Consider the following 12,429-nt stretch of genomic DNA (forward strand, 5'->3'; position numbering starts at 1 on the left):
TTATGCCTGCTATGTAAAGATTAGTTGCAACACTCCCCTAACCGCCAATGTCTCAATTCTGTACTGCTGCTTGCCAAGTTCCCTCTTGCGACCCCTATAAAAGGACCTCAGACTCTGAGCCGGCTGCCTCTCTAAGCTTGGTGCTTGGAGGGTGCCGTCTGGCCAGACTAATAAAGGTCTGTTTTACTTTCTCAGTTTGTCCGCTGTGTTCCCTCCCCGGTGATCCTCACTGTAGTCAGCTCCTTGGAGCAGATGGTGAGGCCCACGGTCTTACATTTGGAGGCCCCAGCGAGATCCCCAGGTAGGAACCTCCGATTCAGCTGAGACTCAGTGGCAGGATCCAGCAGGAGACCCTTGGACACAGACCTCAGAAAGCCTCTGGAGGTAAGCTTTTGGCTGGTTGCAACCATTTGTTAAGTCAGGAGTGAGGTGGCTGACGAGCTGGGAAGCCTCCCCTGACCCCAAGGTTCCTGACGAGGAACAAGGGAAGATTTAGTTTCAGTTTGTCATGGTGCCCATTCATCTTGTCTTTTGTATGTTAGTGTTGTGTCTATTGTGTGTCTGATTTTACATTTTTTCAATCCTCACCGGGAGCAGAGTAATGAGAGGAACCTGTTCTACTGGGTCCACTCTGCTTGACTATTTTCTCAGTAATTTTAAATTGGCTTTTTCTCCAGAACAAGAAGATGAATATGGGGCAAAATTTTCTCGTGGAAGACTCTGCTCCCTGTGCCAACTGGAATGGCCAGCCTTCGGGGTGGGATGGCCAGCCAAAGGGACATTTGACCCCAGTATTTGACAGGCGGTTTGGGGCAAGGTCACCGGTCACCCTGGCCACCCAGACCAATTTCCCTACATAGACATCTAGCTTCAGGCTTGTGAGGAACCTCCAGCTTGGCTGCAGCACTGTTCCATTCAAACAGACACTCGCATTTTAGTTGCTGCCCCGAAAGGACCCCAGGGACTTAAAACCTGGGCTCCCAAGCTGGTACTCTCACAGGAACCTGACCCCCTAGACCCCTTGGGAGGGCCTCCGCCCTATGTGGAATCCTCCACCTCCTCAGATGGATCCTGCTCTAGACCCCGAAATCCTTTCCTTCCTCCATCTGTTCAACCTTCTGCTCCTACCTCTCTCTATCCTCCTCTCCCTGAGGGCCCCCAGTCCCCAGACTCTGTGACTTCTCCCCCACACATGCAAGCTGGGGCTGCATATGGACCTAGCGAGGTCCCCGCTGGGGGAACTAGTTTGGCCCCTCTCTGGCCCCTTCGGGAGACAGAACAAGGTCACTATGTTTATATCCCTTTTACTACTAATGACTTATATAATTGGAAACATCAGAATCCTCCTTTTTCAGAGAAACCCCAGGCTCTAATCTCTCTCCTGGAGTCTATCTTTCATACCCATGATCCTACTTGGGATGATTGCTAACAACTCCTCCAGGCCCTTTTTACCTCAAAGGAGAGGGAAAGAATCCGGGGACAAGCTGTAAGGTCGGTACTAGGGAGAACAGAGGGCCCCCTAGATGAGCAACAGTAGGCCCATATTGAAGCACAACTCCCGTCCACCAGACCCTTCTGGCAAGCTAATACCTCGGGCGGGAGAGAGGCTCTCCAGAACTATCGTCAGCATCTCCTGGCCGGCCTGAGGGGAGCCGCTCGGAAGCCTACCAATTTGAGCAAGGTAAGCGAGGTCCTTCAAGGATCAGAGGAATCCCCTTCTGCCTTTTTGGAGCATCTGTTGGAAGCATACCATACATATACTCCAATCAATCCAGACGCCCCTGCAAATCGGCAGGCAATAAATTTGACATTTGTTACCCAGTTGGCCCCAGACATTAGAAAGAAGCTGCAAAGGCTAGAAGGATTTGAGGGAGAAAATAGAGAAAAGTTGATGAGTGTAGCCATAAAGGCATTTAACAACAGGGATCCCCCGGAAGAGAAAATGGCCAAGAGACTGGGAAAAATGACCATAGCTGCCTTGGCCGATGGAGGATTTGTCCAAAAAAAAAAAAAAGACCTAAAAACAAAGGAGGGAACAAGGGAAAAATCTGACCCTTATTAGAGAAAGATCAGTGTGCCTATTACAAGGAAAAGGGCCATTTTAAAAAGGATTGTAAAAAGCTAAAAAGAAAAAGAGAAAAGGAGGCCCAAAAGGAAAAACGTGAAATCCTCTTAGTAGATGAAAAAGATTGACGGGGCCAAGGCTCATGTCTGCTTAACCCTAGTGAGCCTATGGTGACTTTGGAGATAGGGGAAACAGATGTTCAGTTCCTTGTGGACATTGGTGTGGCCCACTCTGTCCTGAAGACCCCCTTGGACCCCTCACTTCCTTAAACCATTACTGGAGCCACAGAGAAGTCAGCCTCCTACCCTTGGACCACTAGACAAACTGTGAATCTAGGAAAAGGCACTGTCACCCATTCCTTCTTAGTTATCCCTGAGTGCTCATACCCATTGCTGGGAAGAGACTTGCTATGAAAGTTGGGGGCTATTATTTCCTTTGAGCCTGAAGGAGGGACTTTTGAACTCAAGCCACCCTCTGCCATTATGGTAACGGTTCCCCTAAAAGATGAATTTAGATTGCTAAAAGAGGACGCAGAGCCCCCCAAAACAAAAATGGGACTACCTTCAGAAAAAGTTTCCCAGGGTATGGGCTGAAACCAATCCACCTGGGCTGGCCAACTACCATGCCCTGGTGGTGGTCCAATTGTTGGCCTCTGCTACCCCCGTCCATGTGTGACAATACCCCCTCCAGCTGGAAGCCAAGGTGGGGATCTCTAAGCACATCCACCGACTCCAGAAAGCCGGCATCTTGGTCCCTTGCCAGTCAGCCTGGAATACACCCCTGCTTTCTGTGAGGAAGCCTGACACCTCAGACTTCAGACTGGTACAGCATTTGCAGGAGGTAAACAGCTGGGAGGAGACCGTCCACCCAATGGTACCAAACCCCTATACTCTGTTGAGTCTCATCCCTCCTGCTCATGTGTGGTACTCAGTATTAGACCTCAAAGATGCATTTTTCAGCCAACCCCTAGCACCAGTGAGCCAGCCCCTCTTTGCCTTCGAATGGACTGACCCAGACACCAGGACTACCGGACAGCTGACATGGACCCAGCTGCCACAGGGATTCAAGAACTCCCCTACTCTGTTTGGGGAAGCTCTCAGCAAAGATTTATGAGAGATAAGGAGAGCTTTTCCCCAAGCAACTATTTTTCAGTATGTAGACGACCTCCTAGTGACAACTTAGACTGATGAAGAGTGTCTTGTGGCCACCAAGGGACTCCTGGAAGTCCTCCAAGACCTGGGATATTGGGTATCCTGGAAGAAAGCTCAGCTCTGCCAGACCAAGTTAACCTACTTGGGCTATATTCTTGAGGAAGAGAAGAGGAGGCTGGCAGAATCAAGGGTATCAGCAATTCTCCAGATTCTGGAACCAAGCTCAAAGAAACAGGTGCATGAAGTCCTAGGGGCAGTTGGGTATTACAGAATTTGGATCCCTGGCTTTGCTGAAATTGCCAAACCCCTCCATGAAGCCACCGCAGTGGGAGATACACCCCTCGAATGGACTGAGGCTTGCCAGCAGGCATTTCAATTGCTTAAGACTGCCCTTGCATCAGCACCAGCCCTGGCATTGCCAGACTTAAACAAGCCCTTCACTCTGTATGTAGTGGAGAAAAATGGAGTAGCCAAGGGAGTGATTACTCAGCCTTTGGGATCATGGAAGCAGCCAGTGACATACCTCTCAAAGAAGCTAGACCCAGTGGCCCAAGGGTGGCCTACCTGTCTGAGGACAGTAGCAGCAGCAGCTGCTCTAACCTGAGAGGTTGACAAACTGACATTCGGACAGGATTTGACTTTGATCACTCCCCATGCCATTGAGCCCTTGTTAAATAGCTCACCTAACAAGTGGCTGTCTAATGCCAGACTGTTGCAATACCAAGGACTCCTATTGGAACAGCTGCATATCAGGTTTTCCTCCACTGCCCATCTCAACCCTGCTACTCTGCTCCTGGAGTCCAAGGAGGAGGTGCCCATACACGACTGCCTCGAGATTCTTGAGAACTTGCAGGGAGGGCATCCCGATCTAATGGACCAAGCCCTCCCCCAGGCTGAGGTCACGTTCTATACTGATGGGTGCAGCTTTGTGCAAGATGGGGTTCAATATGCTGGAGCAGCGGTGGTCAACCAAAGTTGCCAATTAGAATGGGAGACAGGGCTACCCCCAGGGACCTCTGCCCAAAAGGCTGAATTGATTGCTTTAACAAAGGCTTTGGAATTGGGTAAAGAGAAAAGGATCAATATTTATACTGACAGCCAATATGCTTTTGCCACGGCCCATGTACATGGGGAAATTTACCAAAATTGAGGTCTCTTAACCTCTGAGAAAAAGACTATTAAAAATAAGACTGAGATCTTGACATTATTGCAAGCCATTTGGCTGCCCTGAAACGTGACTATCATACACTGTAGGGGCCATCAAAAAGGGTCCAGCCCCGAGATAATTGGAAACAATGCCACCGACCAAGCAGCAAAACAGGCCTCTCAAAAATCAGTGGGGAAGCAGTTGGTCCTGCACCCCACCCTGGTATTGCCAGATAAACCAGAGTATACCAAGGAAAAAGTAGAATACATGAAAAAAAACAATAGAAAAAGGGGGATCATGGGTGGTGGACCACCAAAGGGGAAAAAGTAGTTTTGCCGGGAGCCCTGGCAGACATCCTGCTCCAAGAACTACATGAGTCCACTCACCTTGGAGAAAGATGGATGCTGGTGGCCCTGCGGCCCCACTTTGTCAGCCGAAGACTGACCCAAAAAGCTGAAGACCTGGTAAGATGATGTTCCACCTGTCTTCAGGTAAATGCCAGCCAAATCATGGGACCCCCGGGGATTCAATATCGGGGAGTAATGCCAGGAGAACACTGGGAAATAGACTTCACTAAAATGAAACCTGGCCTATATGGACTTAAGTACCTGTTAGTCTTTGTGGATACCTTTTCGGGTTGGATAGAGGCCTTCCCCACCAAAAAGGAAATGGCTGAAGTAACTGTAAAAAACTTTTGACAGAAATAATTCCCCGATTTGGATTCCCATTAGCCCTGGGGTATGAAAATGGCCCGGCCTTCACGGCCAAGATATCCAAGTTGATTAGCAGAGCCTTAGGAGTAAAATGGAATTTACATTGTACATATAGGCCTCAGAGCTCAGGGCAAGTGGAAAGGGCAAATAGAACCTTAAAGGAGACATTGACCAAATTATGCATGGAGACTGAACAGGGATGGGTCGAGCTTCTCCCCTTTGCCCTCTACCATACCCGGTGTACTCCAAGTTTGCCTTTGAATGTATCCCCCTTCCAGATAATCTATGGGTGACTGCCCCCTCTCTTCCCTAGAATTGATTTAAAATTGACAGAAAAACTCTCTCACCTCCAACTCCTTAAATCACTGAAAGCCGTTCACCAGCTTCAGTCCGATTTACAAGAAGAAATTAAAAAATCTAGAGCTCACCCTTCAGAAAAACCCTTATCACCCCTACCTTATAAGCCGGAAGATTTGGTTTTCATTCACAGGTTTGATTCCAAAAATTTGGATCTCCGCTGGAAAGGACCATTTCCCGTCATCCTGACTACCCCTTTGGCAGTAAAGGTAGCTGGGCACTCTGCCTAGATCCACTGCAGCCATTTGAAGGTGGAACCTCCTGAGGAAGCGACGTCAACATGGCAGATCGACCAGAACAAAAAGGACCCCCTCAAGATAAGATTGATCAAAAACTAGTTCAGACAATATGGGGGCTCATGGGGTTACTGTTCTTACCAGCCCCGATAGAAGGGGGATCTGGATGCCAGCTGGTGCTATCCAGCCACACTCCCCGAGAACTGGACTTGGTCCCTAAAAAATGCCTTAACGGGAGCTCACATTGCCACCATTACTACTGATACACAGCCCCATTTTGTTGTAGACCTGTGTGCTCTGGGGTTTTCAATCATTAGTGGGGGGGGGCTGGTTCCAATGATAGGGTTTCATCTGGGAAAATGGGTACGGGGGGTTGCGGAGGGAGGTGTGGAACAGATGATAATTTGAAAAGGAACCTCCAAGACATAGATATTTATGCCTGCCCCATACAAAAAGATAAAAGGTGTGATGGGGGACCAGAAAACCACTGTTATTATTGGGGTTGTGAATTTATTGTCCCATGGAAAAATGATGATGTGTATTTGACCTTAGAATGACAAACACCAAGTGGCTCATGTTCTAAAGGAAAATGTAATCCCATCAAGTTAACCTTAAAACAATGACAGAATCTGTGTAAAGATTGGAAAAAAGAAAAATCCTGGACGGTGGCACTCAATGCAGGTGGGAAGACCCTATGACTGACCTCATCATCCAGCGTAGCCCAGTGATAGTACTGCCTAAACCAGTGGGCAACATCTATAGGGTCTCCAGCCCTCAAGAAAAGAAGGCCAAAAGAACTCATAATGTGACATTAGCTGCTCCTGAATCTCCAATCCAGCCATACCTAAAAACCCTTAATGCCATGTATACCTTGTTAAATAAATCTGACTACAGTGTTAGCCAAGGATGTTGGATGTGTTTAAGTCCATGTCTCCCATATTATGTAGGGGTGACAGTAAATGGCACCTACTCAGAAGCTAACCAAGATGAGTGTGATTGAAAACAACAGAGATTGTTGATAGGGGATATAACAGAAAAAGGGTTATGTGTTAAAAATCCAAGTGTTACATCTTCTTTTCTAGACAGTATATGCTCTTATCAGGCACCCACTGCCAGTAATAAAAAATATCTAAAAACTGAAAACAATACATGGTGGACACGCATAAATGGTATAACTCCTTGTTTGTCCATGACAGTCCTTAATCAGGAATTTGAGGTAAGTGTAATGGTCCACATTTTACCGCAAGTAACTATATATGGAAAGGACCAGGGTTGGAAATACCTAGCTAAGAAGGCACACACCCGAGAAAAGCACCACCCAGCTTTGATTCCCGTATTAACTACAGCAGATATTGTGGGATCGACGGCTCTGGGCACAACAGCAATAGGACTGAAAGACTCCAACTTCAAGAACCTTGCCCAACAAGTAAAAATAGACTTAGGCCTGCTTACCGAGTCAGTGTCTCATTTGGAAAAACAGGTTGATTCTCTGGCTGAGATGGTCCTTCAAAACCACCGAGGACTCGACCTTGGGTTTATGAAAGAGGGAGAGCTATGTACAGCCCTAGGAAAACAATATTGCTATTATGCTAATAAATCTGGACTAATAAAAAAAACCCTGGCCACTGTAAATAAACACCTACAAGAAAAATGATAGATTAGAAAAACAGGAGGGATGGTTCCAATCAATGTTTAACTGGTCTCCCTGGTTGACTACTCTTGTTTCTGCCCTTGCTGGACCCCTGTTAATCTTGCTACTAGCTTTGACTTTCAGCTCATACATTATTAATAAGATTATGGCCTATGTAAGGGCCCAGGTGGGATCTGTTCGCCTAATGGTTTTAAACTAAGAGGCTAGATACAACCCAGTGCCATTAAAAAAAAAGCCATGCATAGGATTACTTACTGTGCTAAAATCAGTGGGGAATGTGAGACTGAAGAGAAGTTACTCCATTTTGTAATAAGGCCCCATCTTGTCTGTTTCTGTTACGGGTCACCATGGGGATGTTGAGTTCCCGGAATGAACTTGTTGTTGTTCCAAGAAAAACCACAAGATAGTCTTTATGCCTGCTATGTAAAGATTAATTGCAACACTCCCCTAACCGCCAATGTCTCACTTCTGTACTGCTGCTTGCCAAGTTCCCTCTTGCAACCCCTATAAAAGGACCTCAGACTCTGAGCCAGCCGCCTCTCTAAGCTTGGTGCTTGGAGGGTGCCGTCTGGCCAGACTAATAAAGGTCTGTTTTACTTTCTCAATTTGTCTGGTGTGTTCCCTCCCGGGTGATCCTCACTGTAGTCAGCTCCTCAGAGTGGTTGGTGAGGCCCACGGTCTTACAGTGCCAGCAAGGCATCTCCAAGAAATGTGCTTGTTACCCTCAACATGCAGTTAACACTTCGAGTTTCCACATGGGCATGCAGTGTGTGCACAACTAAGGGGGGCTGAATGTGTGAGTGGATGTGCATCTGCTGCTCACCAGCCTGCAGACATTGGAGCTTGCAGAGCTTGGAGCGTCCATCAGGCTCCATGATTGCCTTCTCTGGAGACTCAGCTGACCCAGCCCCTGGAGACTGCTTAGCTAGAGCATTTCCAGCTATTTTTAGTTCCTTCAGGCAAGGTATTGGACTGTTCAGAGGAGGCAGAGAGGTGTTACAAATCAGCCAAGAGTTCTTTTGCTCGATTCAGATGAAAATCACGAAATTGGCATTCCACTTGACTGGGTCTGAGGAGGGCTCCCAAAGAGGAAGTGGAGACCCCATCTTGCTCAGGCCACCCCCATGGAGCAGGTTTTTCCACTTTATCACAAAAAAGGATTTCAGGACACATCAAGGAGAGACATAGCAACCAGATTTATTAGACAAAGTTAAATAGCACATCATAGAGATGAATGCATCCCCTTGTTAATTGCAGCACAATTCACAATACTCAAAACATGGACTAAGGTGAGAGCAGTGCAGGGCTGTGGCTCAGCAGGCCAGGCCTGGCCGGAGGCCTCGGGACTCAGCTGTGGCGCACTGCCTAAGCGTCAGCGTGCTCCATGGGCAGCAGCCAGGGCCGCGATGACAGACTACAGTGAGGAGCAGCAAAACGAACTGGAGGCTCTGGAGTCTATCTACCCTGACTTCTTCACAGTATTATCAGAAAATCCACCCAGCTTCACCATCACTGTGACATCTGAGGCTGGAGAAAATGATGAAACTGTCCAGACTACCCTCAAGTTTACATACAGTGAAAAATACCCAGATGAAGCTCCTCTTTATGAAATATTTTCCCAGGAAAACCTAGAAGATAATGATGTCATAGACATTTTAAAATTATTAGCACTACAGGCTGAGGGAAATCTTGGTGTGGTCATGATCTTTTCTTTAGTGACAGCAATGCAAGAAAAATTAAATGAAATAGTAGATCAGATAAAAATGAGAAGAGAGGAAGAAAAGAAACTAAAAGGAAAAGAAGCAGAGAAGCAATTATTCCACGGCACTCCTGTTACAATTGAGAATTTCTTATGTTGGAAAGCCAAGTTTATGCAGAATTCCTGGAAATTAAAAAGAAAAGGATAAAAGAAGAAGAGCAAGCAGGAAAAAATAAATTAAGTGGCAAACAGCTGTTTGAAACTGAACATAATCTTGACACGTCTGATATCAAGTTCTTGGAGGATGCTGGAAATAATGTGGAAGTAGATGAGTCTTTGTTCCAGGAACTGGATGACTTGGAGCTGGAGGATGTTGATGACGACCCAGGCTATAACCCTGGGGGCCCAGGGAGTGACTCAGAGGACTGAGGCACCATCTCCAGAGAGCTCCACAGCCACGGCATCAGTGGCTGTGCTGAGAGGCTTTTAATTTTCCTTTCTTTTTTTTCTGAGAAAAAATAACTCTCAAGAGAATATTCTTCTGATAACTTTCACCATTGAAGTTAATAAACTAACCATAAAACTTCAAAAAAAAAAAAAAACATGGACTAAGCCTAGGTGCCCATCAGCAGATGAATGGAGGAAGAAAATGTGGTATACACACACAAAGGAGTATTTTTCTGCCTTTGAAAAGAACAAAGTGTTGTCATTTGCTTAAAAATGGATGGATCTCGAGATCATCGGGTAATAAACCAGACTCAGAAAGACAAATATCACTTGTGCTCACTAATACGCAGGATCTAAAAAAGATCTTAAGTTGAGACTTTTATTAGACAAGAGGAGGGGAATAAGGGGAAATGGGGCATACAATTAACTAATGAGGGATGAATATGATCAAAATATACTATATCTATATATCTATATATCTATATAGTGTATATATATACCATATAGTATATATATATATACTATATGGTATATATATATATATATATATCCAAAAAAGATGAAACAGAGGAGACTGGGGCAAAGGGGTAATAGGAAGGGAAATGCTTAAATTATTTTATGTATATATACAACTCTGCCAAAGTGGGGTCCATTAATCTGCATAACCAATGTACAGTAATTAAAAAGGTAGGAAAAAAAGAAAAAACAGGGACAGGGATTTAGCTTGAAGAGCTGAAGGAGGCACAGCTCCAAGGATCAGACTGACCCCTAAACAAAAGAACAGAACTCATTTTTATGACTTCTCTGGGATAGGTGAGGGGCTGGCACCTCCCAGCGTTGTAAGTATGGTCTCATGTTTTCCTCCCAGTGCCAGGTATTTGTCAGTGCCATTTTCACTGATGGAGACATCCTGGTGTCTCCCTGCTTTATGATGAGAAGCATTAAGAGTGGGGAGTAAGGCAAGGTGATTTCCACACGTTGTTAGTAAGGGACAATAGAGAGAAAAATGGTCTCTGTCATTAGTGTTTCATGGATCATGGCCTGAGACTCATGTCTCCTCTTCTCTGAGTGCACCTGTCCTGTTTCAGTAGGAGCTGGGAAGGGCTATATCAGCCTCAGCCACACCACTGCTAGGGCAGCTGGTGGCCTGAAGCTTTGGGGCAAGGGCTGAGAATGAGAAATCCTGTGGGCAGAACTTTCCAGGTGGGGGAAAGAGAGGGATGGCCTCCAGACTGGGAGAGAAGAGGCCAAAGACCCTAATGGAGGAGGCAGGGGACCCCAGCCAGTATGCAGCTACCCTGAAGGTCATGAAGAACCAGAAACTGCCTCTTCTCCCTGCCCCACCTCCTAGGCCTTGGCCAAAGGCTTTCAGATACACATGAACCACAGGAAATGGGAAAGGGCTGGCTTAGGCCATCACTTGAGGAGAAGTATCCCACACTCCACCCACCCCACACCAGAAAATCTCTTTAGTTGAAACCATGATGCTCCAAGCCATGTAACTGCTCAGCTCTCAGTCAGCATACATCCTGATCCAATCTCACTTTTAAAGAGTTTTCTATGTGAATAGAAAATTTAAAGAGTTTTCTATATGGATAGGTTTAAGGATATGTAGAAAAATTATGTAAGTAAGTAGAGCTGAATGGAATACATGTGTGGCTCGAAAGACTATCTAGACAGATGTATGGAGAGGTTAGACTTGTCCGTTTCATTCTAAGAGGCTCACATTGGGGTTAATAATTAGAACTTCGGAGAAAAATGGCCTTTCACTTCTTATATAAATTCACACACTTGCTCAAAGAAAGACTAGCCAAAAGAATAAACCATGACTTTGAAAATCACCTGAACTTTGTCTCATCTTAAGGAGACTTAGAAGAACTAGTTTCTCTGCTTTTCTCTGTCTTTCAAAGTAATATGAGGAAAAATATCAAAGGTTTTCAGGATCTCCCAAGTATAGTTCCTGGTTCCCTTTTTGTTTTCTTGGCTTTTCACTGATGTGAAGATGGGTTTGTTTGTGTTCAGAGCTAGCTCTTTTTCTAAAGTTTTTTTTTTTCTGAGACAGGGTATGTCAGTAAGTGCTTATTAGAGAAACAGATTTAATGCAAGCTATACAAATATATAAGAATTTGTATGATTGGCTCACAATGGTAGCCCACACAGTCAGGTGTGGAAGGTGCAAAAGGTCTGTCTGCACACTGGAGATCTGAAGGATGCTCCATGTGAGGAACATGAATCAGGAGGCAGAAGCATCTGCAATAGGGGGCTGAAAACTGCACTGAAAGCCAGGAGATGACGTCCAAGCTGAAGGTGAAGACTGGAGCTCCTCTGAACAAACAGAAGCGAGCCTCTCTTCATTTCCCTTTTAGTCCATTCAGGCAGCAAGCCTATTGGTTGCTGTTACTCCCAGTAAATCCCAGCAAATCTTCAGTAAATCCCCTCTGCCACACCCAGAACTACACTGATCCAGTTTAGTTGGGTGTTTCTTACTCATATTGACACAATCAGTTGTTAACTATCTATCACACAGGGTCTTGCTCTATAGTTCAACCTCACCTTGAACTCACTCGGTAGCCCAAGTTAGACTTGAACTCATGGAAATCCTCCTGCCTCAGCCTCCCAAGTGCTAGGATTATAGGTATGAGCTACCATGCCCAGTTTCTTTTCAAAAGTGTTTGAGATTTAAATCACCCATCTGTCTAGTATCTTCATAAGGGATAGCAGCATCTACTCCAAGCAATTTTTTTTGTATTAATTGATTCCTACAATAAAATATCAGAAGGTGGAAGGGGCCCATTTTTACACTTCTAACTGAAACTCCAATTTCATTATTTATATATCTTCACACCAAAAACAATAATTTTAACATCATCAAGTATCCAATTATTGTGCAAATCTTCTTATAATTTTGGAAGTCTACTGGAATCAGCATCCAAGTAAGGCCATAAGTTACAGTGGTTTTATAT

At 45.5% G+C, this 12,429-nt stretch overlaps 2 long non-coding RNA genes across 3 annotated transcripts in view; one reads left to right on the plus strand and one right to left on the minus strand.

Annotated features, from left to right (window-relative positions):
• LOC147829292 (uncharacterized) overlaps window positions 1–9,911 on the minus strand; it is a 41,424-nt gene extending 31,513 nt beyond the window's left edge. Inside the window, exon 1 of one of the 2 annotated variants that reach the window (XR_015449392.1) lies at window positions 7,122–9,911. This is a non-coding gene — a long non-coding RNA (uncharacterized LOC147829292). Of the gene's footprint in view, window positions 1–1,590; window positions 1,725–7,121 lie in introns of those variants that run through there. The other variant, XR_015449391.1, reaches the window with a different exon arrangement.
• Window positions 1,570–6,576, plus strand: LOC101709086 (uncharacterized). The gene is made up of 2 exons (XR_205005.3): window positions 1,570–1,681; window positions 5,567–6,576. It is a non-coding gene; the product is annotated as an uncharacterized LOC101709086 (long non-coding RNA).
• Window positions 9,912–12,429: the final 2,518 nt, after the last annotated feature.

The sequence above is a fragment of the Heterocephalus glaber genome, unplaced genomic scaffold (assembly GCF_053883595.1).
Source record: "Heterocephalus glaber isolate CG9 unplaced genomic scaffold, H.glaber_assembly_v1.0 deba00000676, whole genome shotgun sequence".
Lineage (NCBI taxonomy): Eukaryota > Metazoa > Chordata > Mammalia > Rodentia > Bathyergidae > Heterocephalus > Heterocephalus glaber.